This window comes from Gadus chalcogrammus, unplaced genomic scaffold, assembly GCF_026213295.1.
Source record: "Gadus chalcogrammus isolate NIFS_2021 unplaced genomic scaffold, NIFS_Gcha_1.0 GACHA102, whole genome shotgun sequence".
NCBI lineage: Eukaryota > Metazoa > Chordata > Actinopteri > Gadiformes > Gadidae > Gadus > Gadus chalcogrammus.
The window spans coordinates 70,001-83,984 of NW_026613537.1; positions in this window are offsets into that span (position 1 = coordinate 70,001).

Sequence of the window (13,984 nt, forward strand, 5' to 3'; positions counted from 1 at the left end):
CAGAAATTATTAATAGAACAACAAATGTTTTTCCGATATTATTCCCGGACCTCCTCCCTGGGTTTTGTTTTGGGGGGGGGGGGGGGTGCCTCAGTGTCTCTTTGGGATAATGTTGCATGTTGTAAATGACTTTAAACTGAATCTTGATTTTTTGTGTTTTGTTGGGAAGCAAGCGGCCGCAGAACATGTTCAGTTATTAAAGATACGTGCTCACCTGTTGATGATTTGTAAAGTCTGCTGCTTCTATTGTTTTAGTCCCGTGTTTATTGTGCACATGTAAGGGACTATTTTTCTGTCTTATTTGTTAATGAAGCATAATTGTAATAAACAACTCAGTGGATCCAACTGAATGTTCTCGTGTGTTCAGCCGATGATTTTTGTTTTATTAGCGAATAATGCTTCCATAAGTGCCTTAAGAATAATAATATATTAATCAGAAATTATAAATAAAACATTAAATGTTATTGTATTACTCACTCCATTTAGGCCCACGTTGTATTATATGCACAGACAGACGGCCGGACAATCTCTCTCTGTCTCTCTTTCTCTCTCCCCGTCTCTCTCTGTCTCTCTCTCCCCGTCTCCCCCTCCTCCCCCGTCTCCCTCCCTCCCCCGGTCTCCCTCGTGATTCAATGAATAATTCACATAATAGACTTTAAAGATAATGTCTCTTTTATTTAAAACATGTCTTTCATTAACATATTAAGATCAAATTAATAGCATTTCCATCTCACTCAAGATTCAATGCATCTCAGTCGAGTGTGTCTTGACGAGGCTGGCTGCTAGCGCCAGCTTCAGGGGCTGTGGCAGCTCGTACCTGCGAGCTTGCTACCAAACGTTTTGCGTTGAGTTGATATTTAAGGGTTGATGAACTCCGGTGATAGGAAAATTCCTTACTACAGAGATTGCAGATAACGGTGTTGCTGTCTACAGTTCCGTCCGGGAGTTTAAACTTGAACTTTCCGTGCAGGGGCCGAGCAGCTGTCTTCTCGTCTGCCTCCATTTTGTTTCAACGCAAATGACGCACCGGGTCAAAGGGCACTATAGAAGTGCGATTAATGTTTTTTTTTTTTTTTTTCTGTGATTAATTAATCGAAATTAACGCGTTAATTTGATAGCCCTAATTGTATTCATATTAAAGGTTGTATCAGCGATTCTGATTGAAACATAAAGTATCACATTAATCTGCTTCTTCCTCACGATCCGCTAGCTGCCCTTCCCATAAGCAGGCTGTCAAAAAAACGCGTCTCTCTAGGCAGCCTAGGCTACGAGATCGCACACAGAAACAAATGGTACTACCAACACCTCAAAATCAAAATATACAGTGTTCCAACCAGTCACAGACAAGGGGTGGGTGTTGTGGTGTTTCGCGCTTGTGCACGCGAAGTGGTAGCTACAAATTCCTCTTGCATTTTCATGCACGTTCATGAAAATGCACGTCCATGATCATTTTCAAAACATAGGAGGGAGGGGCTAGCTGGCTCTGTTTTTTTGGAATCTCGCAACGGAAGTCAGGGCAACCAGAATCGCTAATACAACCTTTAACCAAGAGGCGGTGAATCCATCTCGGTGCAGTTCACCTTCTGGCCAACAGGATTAGGGTGAAGGAGACACAGGTGTGTGTTGTGTTGTGTGTGGTGTGTGTGTTGTGTGTGTGTTGGTGTTGGTGTGTGGTGTGTGTGTGTGTGTGTGTGTGTCGTGTGTGTGTGTGTGTGTGTGTGTGTGTGTGTGGTGTGTGTGTGTGTGTGTGTGTGTGTGTGTGTGTGGTGTGTGGTGTGTGGTGTGTGGTGTGTGTGTGTGTGGCGGAGGTGTTGAATGGTTGAAGAGCCTTTGGCTGCCAACACACCACAACAACCAGGCGAAAAGAGAAAGAGACCAACACACAACCCAACCCCACTGAATGGACACATAATGAAGGTTCCTTCAAGGTAGGTTTGTACAACCTAATTCATCCTTTCACCACAGTGACTGAATTGCAGTTTGTGTGGGTGTTAAATAACAAAAATGAACGATGCTAACGTGTTCAATAATTAACCGTCTTCCAGGGGCGCAGGCTTAAACCAGTAGAAACAGAGTGAAGCGTTTGAGTCTGCAGCCGTACAGAGCGGCCATGTTGAGTCAAACAGCGCTAGTTAGACGCTGGGGGGGCCATGACGGGGGTTACATCTTGACCCGCTAAGACTGTGTGTGTGTGTGTGTGTACGTGCGTGTTATTGTGTGTGTGTCTGTTTATGTAAGTACGTGTGTGTGTGTGTGTGTGTGTTTGTGCGTGTGTGTTCGATGTTTGTGTGTGTGTGTGTGTGTATGTGTGTGTAGCCTCGTTGGGTGGGGGGGTCTCCCTCTTCTCAGCGGGGGGAGCGAGAGAGAGAGAGAGAGAGAGAGAGAGAGAGAGAGAGAGAGAGAGAGAGAGAGAGAGAGAGAGGGGGAGAGAGAGGGGGAGATGAGAGAGAGAGAGAGGGGGAGACAGAGAGAGAGGGGGAGACAGAGACAGAGAGAGAGGGGGAGAGAGAGAGAGAGATGAGAGAGAGAGAGAGAGAGACAGAGACAGAGAAGAGAGAGAGAGACGAGAGAGAGAGAGAGAGAGAGAGAGAGAGAGAGAGGGGAGAGAGAGAGAGAGAGAGACACACATCGAGAGAGAGAGAGAGAGAGAGAGAGAGAACCGGAGAGAGAGAGATGAGAGAGAGAGAGGGGGAGAGAGAGAGAGAGAGATGGGGAGAGAGAGCCAGAGAGAGAGAGAGATAGAGAGAGAGAGAGAGAGACGAGAAGATGATGAGCTTGAGAGAGAGAGAGACAGAGACAGAGACAGAGAGAGAGAGAGAGAGGAGAGAGAGAGAGATGAGAGAGAGAGAGGGGGGGGAGAGAGAGATAGAGAGACGAGACTAGACAGATGACAGAGACAGAGACAGAGAGGAGAGAGAGAGAGAGAGAGAGAGAGAGAGAGAGAGAGAGAGCCTGAGAGAGTGGGGCCCTCACCTCCAGGGCCGGTGAGGGCCCAGGGGAACCCAGAGGGAGCAGGGGCCCCGCGGGGGCCGGTGAGGTTGTTGTGGGGGCCCCTGGCGGCCGGCTCCAACAGGCTGTCCCTGTGGTTGAGGCCAGAGAGAGCACCAGAATCTTGGTGTGGATCTTGGATGTTTATCTCAGACCTGTGTGACGTGTTGCTATATGGCACCGGGATACCTCTCCATGTGGACGTCTGTGTGAGTGTGGGGAAGGAGACCGACTCAGGGTTGAGTCACCGATGATCACTACGGGCTGGATGGATCAAATAGTCCAATCCCTAACTTTATGCCCCGTAGGATCGTGTCTGGTCCTTTTGAACATCGTCTTGTTCGGTCGAGGCTTCGGGTCGGTGGTTCCACTCGGCCGTCGGCGCTCGGGAGTGATGGTGAGGGGACTTAACGATGCCGAATTAAGGACGTGGTGGAGTCTAAGCTGCACAGTGCGCTGTGAAGGGTGTGCTCATGGACTGGACGGACAGCGGAGGAGACTTGGTGTTATTAGAGGGGGCTTCAGATTGGGATTGCATGATGTAGTCAGGGCCCGGGGCCCTGGACCCCGGGGAGCTTACAGTCCCAGGATGTGTTGTGCTGTGTTTGGTGTCCAGTGTATGTTGTCAGGCTGAGTGGTGAAGGTGTCGTGGGGAGTTTCTAGTAGGGGACTGAGATCAGTGACTATGTAGCTGTTGAGTGGCGTAGGTTGGGAGTGGGAGTGGTTGGATGCAAGTGTCTGGATGGAGTGAGGGGGAACTCTGGAGAGAGGGTGGTGTATGGTGGTGTGTTGGTTGTTGCTCGGTCCTCTGAGACGGAGGTTCATCTGGTGAGAGGATTTCTGACTGACGTGGGCCTAAATAGAGTGATCTAGGGTGTGTGTGGGTGCTGGTTGGGGAGGCAGAGGGAGGGGGGAGGGGGGGGATCTGTGTGGCTGAGTGTGGGCTGTGGAGGTGTCGGTGAGGGGAAGGTCCAGGCTCGAGGTGGGGTGGTATGGGGACAGTGTTTCCCCTACCAGAAAAAAAAAAAAAAAAAAATGAAAAAAGAATAATGCGGTGTCGCGCGTGCGCAGATTATGCCCCATCATAACGGACAATCTGACAGCATTAAGTTATATCATCATTAGCATGGCACTGTCACACTAAATCTGTACCGGCTGACAAATTTGTACCGGGCGCGTCATCAATACGTAATCCATTCCAAACCTGCCCGGCAACAGATGATCAGATGATTAGAACCTTTCGAATGACGTGAAAGGTTCACGAACATTCGCGAACCTTCTATCTAGCGATCCGTTATCTGTATTGTGCTATTTCGTCCTTGACCTGCTTTAAACACTCAGTTTACTTGCTAAATTGATTAAACAATGAAATACAATACAAATATAAAGTAAAAACAAGTGTTATCTAGCGATCCGTTTTCTGTATTATGTTATTTCGTCTTTGGCAACATGAGCGCAAATGTTTTTTGAAACCCGCTTTAAACACTCAGTTTACTAGCTAAATTTGATTAAAAAATGAAATACAGTACAAATATAAAGTAAAAACAAGTGTTATCTAGCGATCCGTTAACTGTACTATGTTATTTCGTCTTTGGCAACATGAGCGCGAATGTTTTTTGAAACCTGCCCGGCAACGGACGACGCGATCATCTGACTGGTCGGTATGGGGAGGGGGGGGAGTAGGTTGAGGGGGTGTGGGTTGGTAATGAGTGGTGAGTGAGGGGGCGGACGGTGTATTGGAGTAGTGTGTGTTCTAGTTGATGTAAGGTGGTGGGTAATAGTCTGTGGCACCAATCTCTTGTGTGCCTTACCGGTTCGGTAGCGGTCTTAAGTGAGAGTGTGTTGGTGGGCTGGGTTTCGTTTTGTGTGAGTTGGTCTATTGTGTGTGTGTAGTGTTCTTTTAGGATCTACATGTCATTGTGCATCCAGGTGTTGGTGTTGTCATGATTTCTTTGTGATGTGGTGTCTGTGGGTGATGGGTTTGATGAAGTGTGATCATTTGTGGACCTGTCGTAACATCCCCCTGGGGAGTTCCCGGGAGGACACCGCTCTGTCCGCTGTGTCCCTGTGGTGCAGGGCCTGGAGTATTTTAAAATATACTTTGTCTTTTCCACGGGTGGGGCCATCTGGTGCAATGTACCAGGTGTGTGTTGGTGGTGGTGGGAGGAGTGAACGGGTGGATGGTGGAGGTGGTCTTTGTGGTCTGACTGGTTGTGTGTGTGGGTGTGTTGGTGTGGGTCTGGTGTGTTCTGTGGTTTGATATGTGTGTGTGGGTCTATTGTGGTGATGGTGGGTGTGTGGGGGTCTATACTGAAGGCTGGGGGGGTCTATAACGGGATGTAGGTGTGGGAGGTAGCGTGCGTCTGTTGTGTGCGTGGTAGTGTGGCTGTGTGGTGTTGGTGCGATTGGTGTAGGTAGGCCTCCAGCTGACGGTGACAGTGGTGGTCCCGTGGTGGGTAGCCGGAGAGGGTGGTGGTCCCGTGGTTGGTAGAGGCGACGGCAGGACGGTCCCTGGTAACTGCTGACGGTGACACAGCCAACGGGCCCATAGAAACACACTTCTATTGGAAAGGATGAAAAGTACATCAGAGTAAATAAAAGGGGGGATCTGAGGACCCCGCCCGCACACACACGCATAGGAGTATATATATATATATATATATATATATATATATATATATATATATATATATATATATATATATATATATAAACACATGTGTTCTGTTACATGTATGTTTTCTCCTGTGTAATTCAGTCTTCAGTGTAATTCAGTCTATTGATGGTCCTGTGATGCCATCTACTGGCGAACTTTGGTATTTTTCTGGAACACGTTCTGATATGCATTCCTTGCACTCCATTACACTACATTCACTTGATCGGAAAGCATGGTACTCACACTCGTCTTCATAATTGCGTCTCCTCTGGTTTCAAGTTGGCCTTTGTAAGCATCGTTGGTACGTTATCTGTATTGATATGTTAAGGGGGTTTGATGTATAATAAGATTAAGGAAACTTTGTAAACAAATTAGATGGATGGATATTCTTACGTTAGCAAGCTAACTTAGTAGCTAAGCTAATTTTACAGCATTCTGTCATTCTCATACTGAAATGCTGTACTTCCATTCCTCAGTTTTACCCTACTTCACCTCACCATAAAGAGTGAACTGCAACTTCTCGTCTGCGTGGTTTGATGGAGAGGAGTTTATACCATCTGTCAACCCTGGCAAGGTGCTGGGGGTAGAGGGCAAAACAAGAGAGACACACACACACACACACACACACACACACACACACACACACACACACACACACACACACACACACACACACACACACACACACACACACACACACACACACACACACACACACACACACACACACACACACACACACACACACACACACACACACACACGCATCCAGACCCATCCATACACATCCTCTCATTAATAGTGAATCATGCACATTTATACAAAATATAGGAATAAAAAGGAGCACACTGCAATCTCAGTAGAAGTCATGGGTGAAAAATAAAGGAACCCCAAAATTGCACACACACATATACATATATATATATATAAAAAACATGGTAAAAGCATAAAACATGGTAAAATCATGCAAGAAGTATTAAAAACACACAGGGTAAAGATAAGTGCTGGCAGATAAGTGCAAAATAGTTGAAATTAATTAATAAATAGGAATATAAATAAAGATAAATAAGACATAGTAAAACCATTCACACATCCATACCATCCTTTAACATAAAAGAAGCCTCCAATGAATAAGCCTTAACCCCCGTCCCCGGAGCCCAATGGACGCTGTCCTGGGTCGTCTGGAATTGAAGGAGAGACCGTTGCTTAAGGTGACCGCATCGGGGGTCCACCTCCTCTATGCTGTCTCTCACAAAGCTGCTGAAGGCCTCAGTGCAGTGGAGCTGGTGAACGGATAGCTCGACTGAAACAGAGAGGAGAGGAATGACGAAACGGGCCTGAGGGACTTTAGCTCTGGCTGTTCCAACGAGTCGTCGGATGTCTTTGATAACGGTAACGGCTGTTTGTTCCCCAAGACCGTTGTTCATCTCATCTCAGAGCCAGAGTCTGGCTGGAGTATACGTTTTATAAGGCGTTTGGGGATGTAGATGCTTTTAAACAGCGCCGGTGTTACAATAATATTATTTGCTTTGTTGAAAATGATGAGTTGCACTTTGCACAGGATTTTGTTGGATAAACCAACATTTTTTAAAGACTGAACAAATAGCACATTTCCTGATGTATTGTACTCTCGGTTGATTGTAAAAAAAATGTGTTTTTGAAAAATCTAAATCAAATCTCTCTCTTTCTCTGTGTTTACGAATTGCAAACTGTAATTCGTCGGGCTGTGGCTGTGGTCACATGATGGAGGAGGAGACCGGAGGGGAGGAGGTCCTGGCCGACCCCCCCCCCCCCCCCCCCCTCCTGGGGGCGCCCCTCTCCGTCCAGGAGTGCTTCGCCCTGCAGGGTACGGGGCTTTGAGTGTCTCTGCGTCCGCCCCCTACATGAGAGGGGTCAATGCTATTGCTTATTAGCCACCGGCTAAAGGGCTGATTATGGTTCCACATCGACGCAACGCAGCGAAGACCCCGCAGACGCTTCCAGGCAGTCGTGAACCTGCTTCGGTTCTGCGGCGGCTTTTAGTGAGCGGACCAATCACAGCCCTCGCTGCTGCGTCGCCTCGACGGAGGGTTAACGTATCGGGGAGGCGCGCGTCAGGCCCTTGCTGTGGACGCAAGGAGGGTCCGCGAGGACGTGAGGGGTCCGTAGACCCTCTTGGGCTGCGTCGACGTGGGACCACGATCAGCCCCTAACAGATCCTTGGTTGGTCCCCCCCCCCCAGACCACGGGGACCATATGATATGCATATATATATATACATTTATACAACGGGGGACCTAAATCCAGCGATCTGATTGGTTCCCAACTGTTGTATAATGAGCGTATACATAACTGCTATGACGCCCGATCATTTTGTGAAAGTTTGCATATCACTCCGCGCCTGGAAGTAGAAACAGTTACAAAGTAAAACATATGTTGGATGATGGAGAGGGTGTAAATGTTGTTACTCCGGGAGTGAGCAAGGCGATGGAGAGACTAACGAAAGCTTAGGCACACGGCGAGTGAACTGCTCCATAGGATAAATTGCCGGCGAACCGCTCTATCGGAGCCTTCTCTCGGAGGGACGCTAAAGTGTGTTGCATACCGACCGTCGTGCATTTGGAAGGCAAGTAGGAGGGACTACTTTTTTGTATTCTTTAATAAAACGGCTACTTTGACTTTCTTGGTTTCTTTTTAAATGTAGTGTGTCTATGACTTTCGTTTCGCAATAACAGTAACCGTTGTATAAAAGCAATAGATCACTTCAGTCAGTGGTATGTGCTCATTATACCACTGTGAAGGGGGTCGCCGGCCCTCCGCTGCGCGTCGGGGCCGGACAACGCCCCTTAACAGTGGCATAATGAGCACATACCACAGCCTGGCGTGATCTATTGCTTAAATATATATATATACATATCAGATATATATATATATATATATATATATATATATATATATATATATATGTATATGTATATGTATATATATATATATATATTTTTTATTTTTTATTAACCTTTATTTTTCCAGGAATATTCTCATTGAGATTCAAAATCTCTTTTTCAAGAGAGTCCTGGCCAAGAAGGCAGCATGCAAACATTTAAAGTTTCACATTAAAAACAACAAAAACACAACATTTCACACTAAAAACAAGACACAAAACACAATAAAAAGTCACAAAGCATCAATCTAATTGGCAGTAAGTCAGTGTTCAGTTTGTGGTTAAATAGTCCTTGATCCTGCTTTTGTAATTGTTCAAGGTGATTAGGGATTCCATATATATATATATATATATATATATGGCTTAATGGCGGCGGCGGTGGGAGCGCTTTGATTGGACGGTTCAATGGAAGTACACCGCAGTGCTGGCACTACTCACCAGCAACACTGTGTGTGTGTGTGTGTGTGTGTGTGTGTGTGTGTGTGTGTGTGTGTGTGTGTGTGAGTGTCTCTCGTACGCTCAGGACCACTACACGCTGACGCACACAACATCTAAAGGTGAGCCGGCATACAACTCTGCTTTCACCCAATGAACAGGTTGCCTGCAACCCCCCCCCTCCAACGACCCCCCCTCCCTCCAACGACCCCCCCCATCCAGCGACCTCCCCCTTCCAACGACCCCCCCCTCCACAACCCCCCCCCTCCATACGTTCACACGCTCAGACCTTTGACCTTTGCATATGCCATGGCGGCGCGCACGGTCGCAGCGGCGGAAGAGGAGGAGGCGCGCACGGTCGCAACGGCTCTTCCCTTTCGGTGCTTTATTTGTTTTTTACGCTTTTATTTACGTTTTTGTTTGTGTCTACTACGCAAGGAAACAATTGCTACAGTAGACAGGCTTTACTGGACGTTGGTTTCCACAGAAAATCACCGGTCACAGCCGACTTTCACTGCCACAACAACATCCCGGACGAGATAGCGAGACCACCAGGCTCTCCGTGGATCGTAATCAGCTGCGGCAGGCGGCGCCGACGGAGAAGGGAGAGGAAGCAGAAGCGGGGACGTCGCTCCGGCCTCCTGGCAAGACTGAGGAAAGACCCACATAAGCCTCCTCTACCGAGTATGTTCCTCTCCAACGCAAGATCTCTGACCCACAAAATGGACGAGCTGGAACTACTCGCCAACGGTAACCGCTATGTACGAGACTGTTGCGTGTCTGTAATATCTGAGACATGGCTTCACCCGTCGATCCCGGACGCAGCCGTACAGCTGGGGGGGCGCACCGTCCACCGCTGGGATCGCAACAAAGACTCCGGTAAGAGCAGAGGAGGTGGTTTGTGCATCTTTATACACAACAGCTGGTCTATAAACACAACATCTATAGACACACACTGCTCCCGGACTTAGAGTACATTACAGTTAAATGTCGCCCATTTTCTCTGCCCAGAGAGTTAACAGTAGTGCTAATCACGGCTGTTTACATTCCTCCCGTGCCAACGTTGGCATAGCTCTCTCTCTACTGCTAAAAGCCATAAACACTCAACAGCGTGCTCACCCCGACGGTGTTCACATCATAGCCGGTGATTTTAATCAGGCAAACTTAAAGTCTGTCCTGCCGAAGTTTTATCAGCACGTGAAGTGTCCGACCAGAGGGAAAAACACATTGGACCATGTTTACACTAACATTAAACATGCTTACAGAGCCATACCACTACCTCACTTAGGCCAGTCAGACCACCTCTCTCTGCTCCTTACCCCTGCATACACCCCTCTCAGGAGAAGTGCACCACCACAGACCAAAACCATCACCACGTGGCCTCAGGATGCACTTTCCCAACTACAAGACCTGGCTGTCCACACAGAATCTGTACTTTCCTACATCAAGTACTGTGTGGGAAACGTCACAGTGGACAAACGCATTTGTGTGTTCCCCAACCAGAAGCCCTGGATGACCAGCCAGGTCCGGACGCTCCTCAAGGTCCGCAACGCCGCCTTCAGGTCTGGAGACAGAGAGCAGTACAGCGCTGCTAGAGCCGACCTGAGGAGGGGAATTAAGAAGGCAAAGGCGGACTACAGGAGGAAAATAGAGGATCACCTCTCTGAAAACAACCCACGGCAGGTGTGGCAAGGCATTCAACAGTTAACAAACTACAGGGGACGCAACACCACAACTGTGAACTCAAGTATCTCGCTGGCAGAAGAGCTGAACAGCTTCGTTGCCCGCTTCGAGACATCAAGGACATCTCAGACCTCAGCTTCATCACCACCCCAGCCCCCACCAGCTCACAGCACCCACTCACTGACTGTACAGGTGCAGGATGTGAGACGTGTGCTTAGTGGAGTCAACCCCAGGAAAGCTGCCGGACCAGACGGACTTCCTGGGAAGGTACTCAAGGCCTCTGCTGACCAGCTCTCACAGGTCTTCACAACAATTTTCAACCTCTCCCTGACACAGGCCATCATCCCAGCCTGTCTGAAGTCCTCCACCATCATCCCCGTACCCAAGAAATCAGCACCGGACACTCTGAATGACTACCGCCCAGTAGCACTCACACCCATCATTATGAAGTGCTTCGAGCGGCTGGTCCTACACCACATAAAAGCCTACCTCCCCCCCACCTTAGATCCTCACCAGTTCGCTTACAGAGCGAACAGATCCACCGAGGACGCCATTGCCATAGCCCTTCATGCTGCGCTGAGTCACCTGGAACACCGGGAGAGCTACGTCAGGATGCTCTTCATTGACTACAGCTCAGCCTTCAACACCATCATCCCGGTTATCCTGATCTGCAAACTGTCAGCCCTGGGTCTCGACCCGCTCACCTGTTCCTGGATTCCTCCACCCGCACCCTCAGCACAGGCCCTCCACAGGGGTGTGTGCTGAGCCCACTCCTCTACTCTCTGTACACCTTCGACTGCAGTCCCACCCACCCCAGCAACACCATAGTGAAGTTCGCGGACGACACAACGGTGGTGGGACTGATCTCAGAGGGAGACGAGTCTGCCTACAGGGATGAGATCCTGAAGTTAACATTGTGGTGTTCAGACAACAACCTGGCATTGAACATCACAAAAACTAAGGAGATCATCCTGGACTTCAGGAAAAGCAGAGCAGACCCGGCTTCCCTCTACATCAACGGTGACTGTGTAGAGAGAGTCCACACCTTCCGCTTCCTGGGCACCATGATCTCTGCTGGCCTCTCCTGGACTGCCAACACGGCGGCGGTCATCAAGAAGGCTCAGCAGCGGCTTCACTTCCTCAGGGTGCTCAGGAGGAACAACGTGGGAGAGAAGCTGCTGGTGACCTTCTAGCGCTCCACCATCGAGAGTCTTCTGACGTTCTGTATCTCAGTGTGGTTTTCACAGTGCACTGAGGCAGAGCGGAAGAAACTCCAGGGAGTGATAAACACCGCACAGAGGATCACTGGCTGCCCCCTCCCCTCCCTGAAGGACATATATATCTCCCGCTGCCTAAGCAGAGCGGAGAGAATCACAAAGGACAGCTCCCACCCTGGCTTTCACCTGTTCGACCTGATGCCCTCTGGCAGGCGCTATAGGTCCATCAGAACCAGGTCTTCACGGTTCAGAGACAGCTTCTTCCCTAAAGCTGTATCCACCCTGAACACACACATGCACTGACCCCCGACTGACTGACCCCCCCCTAACCTCCCACTGCTGTATTGTACTTTACTTTATTTACTTTATTATTTATTTTACATTATTTACATTTCTATTTGGTATACTGTTGTTCTTGTTCTATTTATATATTTATTTATTTTCTCGAATGCACCAATTGGGAAAGCTTACTAAAAATGTTGTTGTACTTGACTCGTGCAATGACAATAAAAGGCTTCTATTCTATTCTATTCTATTCTATTCTATATGTCAGTGGAGTCGGCTTTCATTTTAAACACGAGCGCACACACACACACACATACGCACACACACACACACACAACCACACACACACACCCACACACACACAAAAGTACATGGTTTAGTATTTTGCTGTCCTCTGCAGCGAGATCTCGTTCTCCTCTCTCCCAGCAATTCTGGCAGGGGAGGAGGGGGGGGGGGAGGGGGGAGGGGGGCTCCAGTAATGAGTTGATCATCAGCAGTGGAGAGATGGTCTCTGGGTAGGTCTGCGCTCTCTCTCTCTCTCTCCCTCCCTCTCCCTCTCTCTCTCTCCCTCCCTCTCCCTCTCTCTCTCTCTCTCTCTCTCTCTCTCTCTCTCTCTCTCTCTCTCTCTCTCTCTCTCTCTCTCTCTCTCTCTCTCTCTCTCCGTCTCTGTGTGTGTGTGTGTGTGTGTGTGTGTGTGTGTGTGTGTGTGTGTGTGTGTGTGTGTGTGTGTGTGTGTGTGTGTGTGTGTGTGTGTGTGTGCATCATCATCATCTAGGAAAGCAGAACCACTGCGCTAGCTTGTGGGGGAGAACAGGAAGTCTCGTTCACGAAGCAAAAGTTAAGCGTTAAACCCAAACCACAGTCACTTGGAGGCACTTCTCTCTTTATGGAGACAAAGAACAACACTTTATAAACCAGTCTGATAAAAACCATTATAAAGGGAGTCCAAAGAATATAAAAATAAAAGGCTTTCTATTCTATTCTATTTCTATTCTAAAAATGTTAAAATTGACCATCAATCAATAATTCAAATACATTTGACATTAGAAATATAGTCTTTGCAAAATCTGCTAAGTTAACCTGATGGAAGATCTTAAAAGTCTCTTCCTTTCATGGTTAATCAAGATCAACTTTAAGAAGCCCAAGAAAATGTAGCATTTGGATTATAGTTGAGTAGGCTACATGAATATAAATCACCAAAACAGTGTGTGTGTGTTTACATATACTTGTGTGTGTAGTCCGTGCGTGTGTGTGTTCACATCTGCGTGTGTGTGTTCATATCTGAGTAAGTGTGTGTGTTCATATCTGCGTGTGTGTGTGTGTGTGTGTGTGTGTGTGTGTGTGTGTGTGTGTGTGTGTGTGTGTGTGTGTGTGTGTGTGTGTGTGTTCATAGATGCGTGTGCGGGTGTACATGTGTCTGTGTGTATATTTGAGTGTTTATAATAAGGTGTGTGTGTGTGCACGTGGCGCGTGTTCATATGTACGTGAGTGTGTGTGTGTTCATATATACGTTTGTTTGTTTGTGTTCATATACGTGTGTGTGTGTGAGTGTGTGTATATGTGTTTGTATTCCTGTATAGGCCTATGTGTTTGTGTATGTGTGTTTATATATGCGTCTGTGCATGCGCGCATGTTTATATATGTGTGTTATTATTAGAGCTGGCAGTTTAACGTTATTAACAGCATTAACGCAAACCAATTTTAACTGCGTTCATTTTTTTAACGCGCGATTAACGCTCTTTTGGCTTGCCAAACGTTGTAGTTGTTTCACCTGCTGTCTAGCAACAACTAGTCACATTA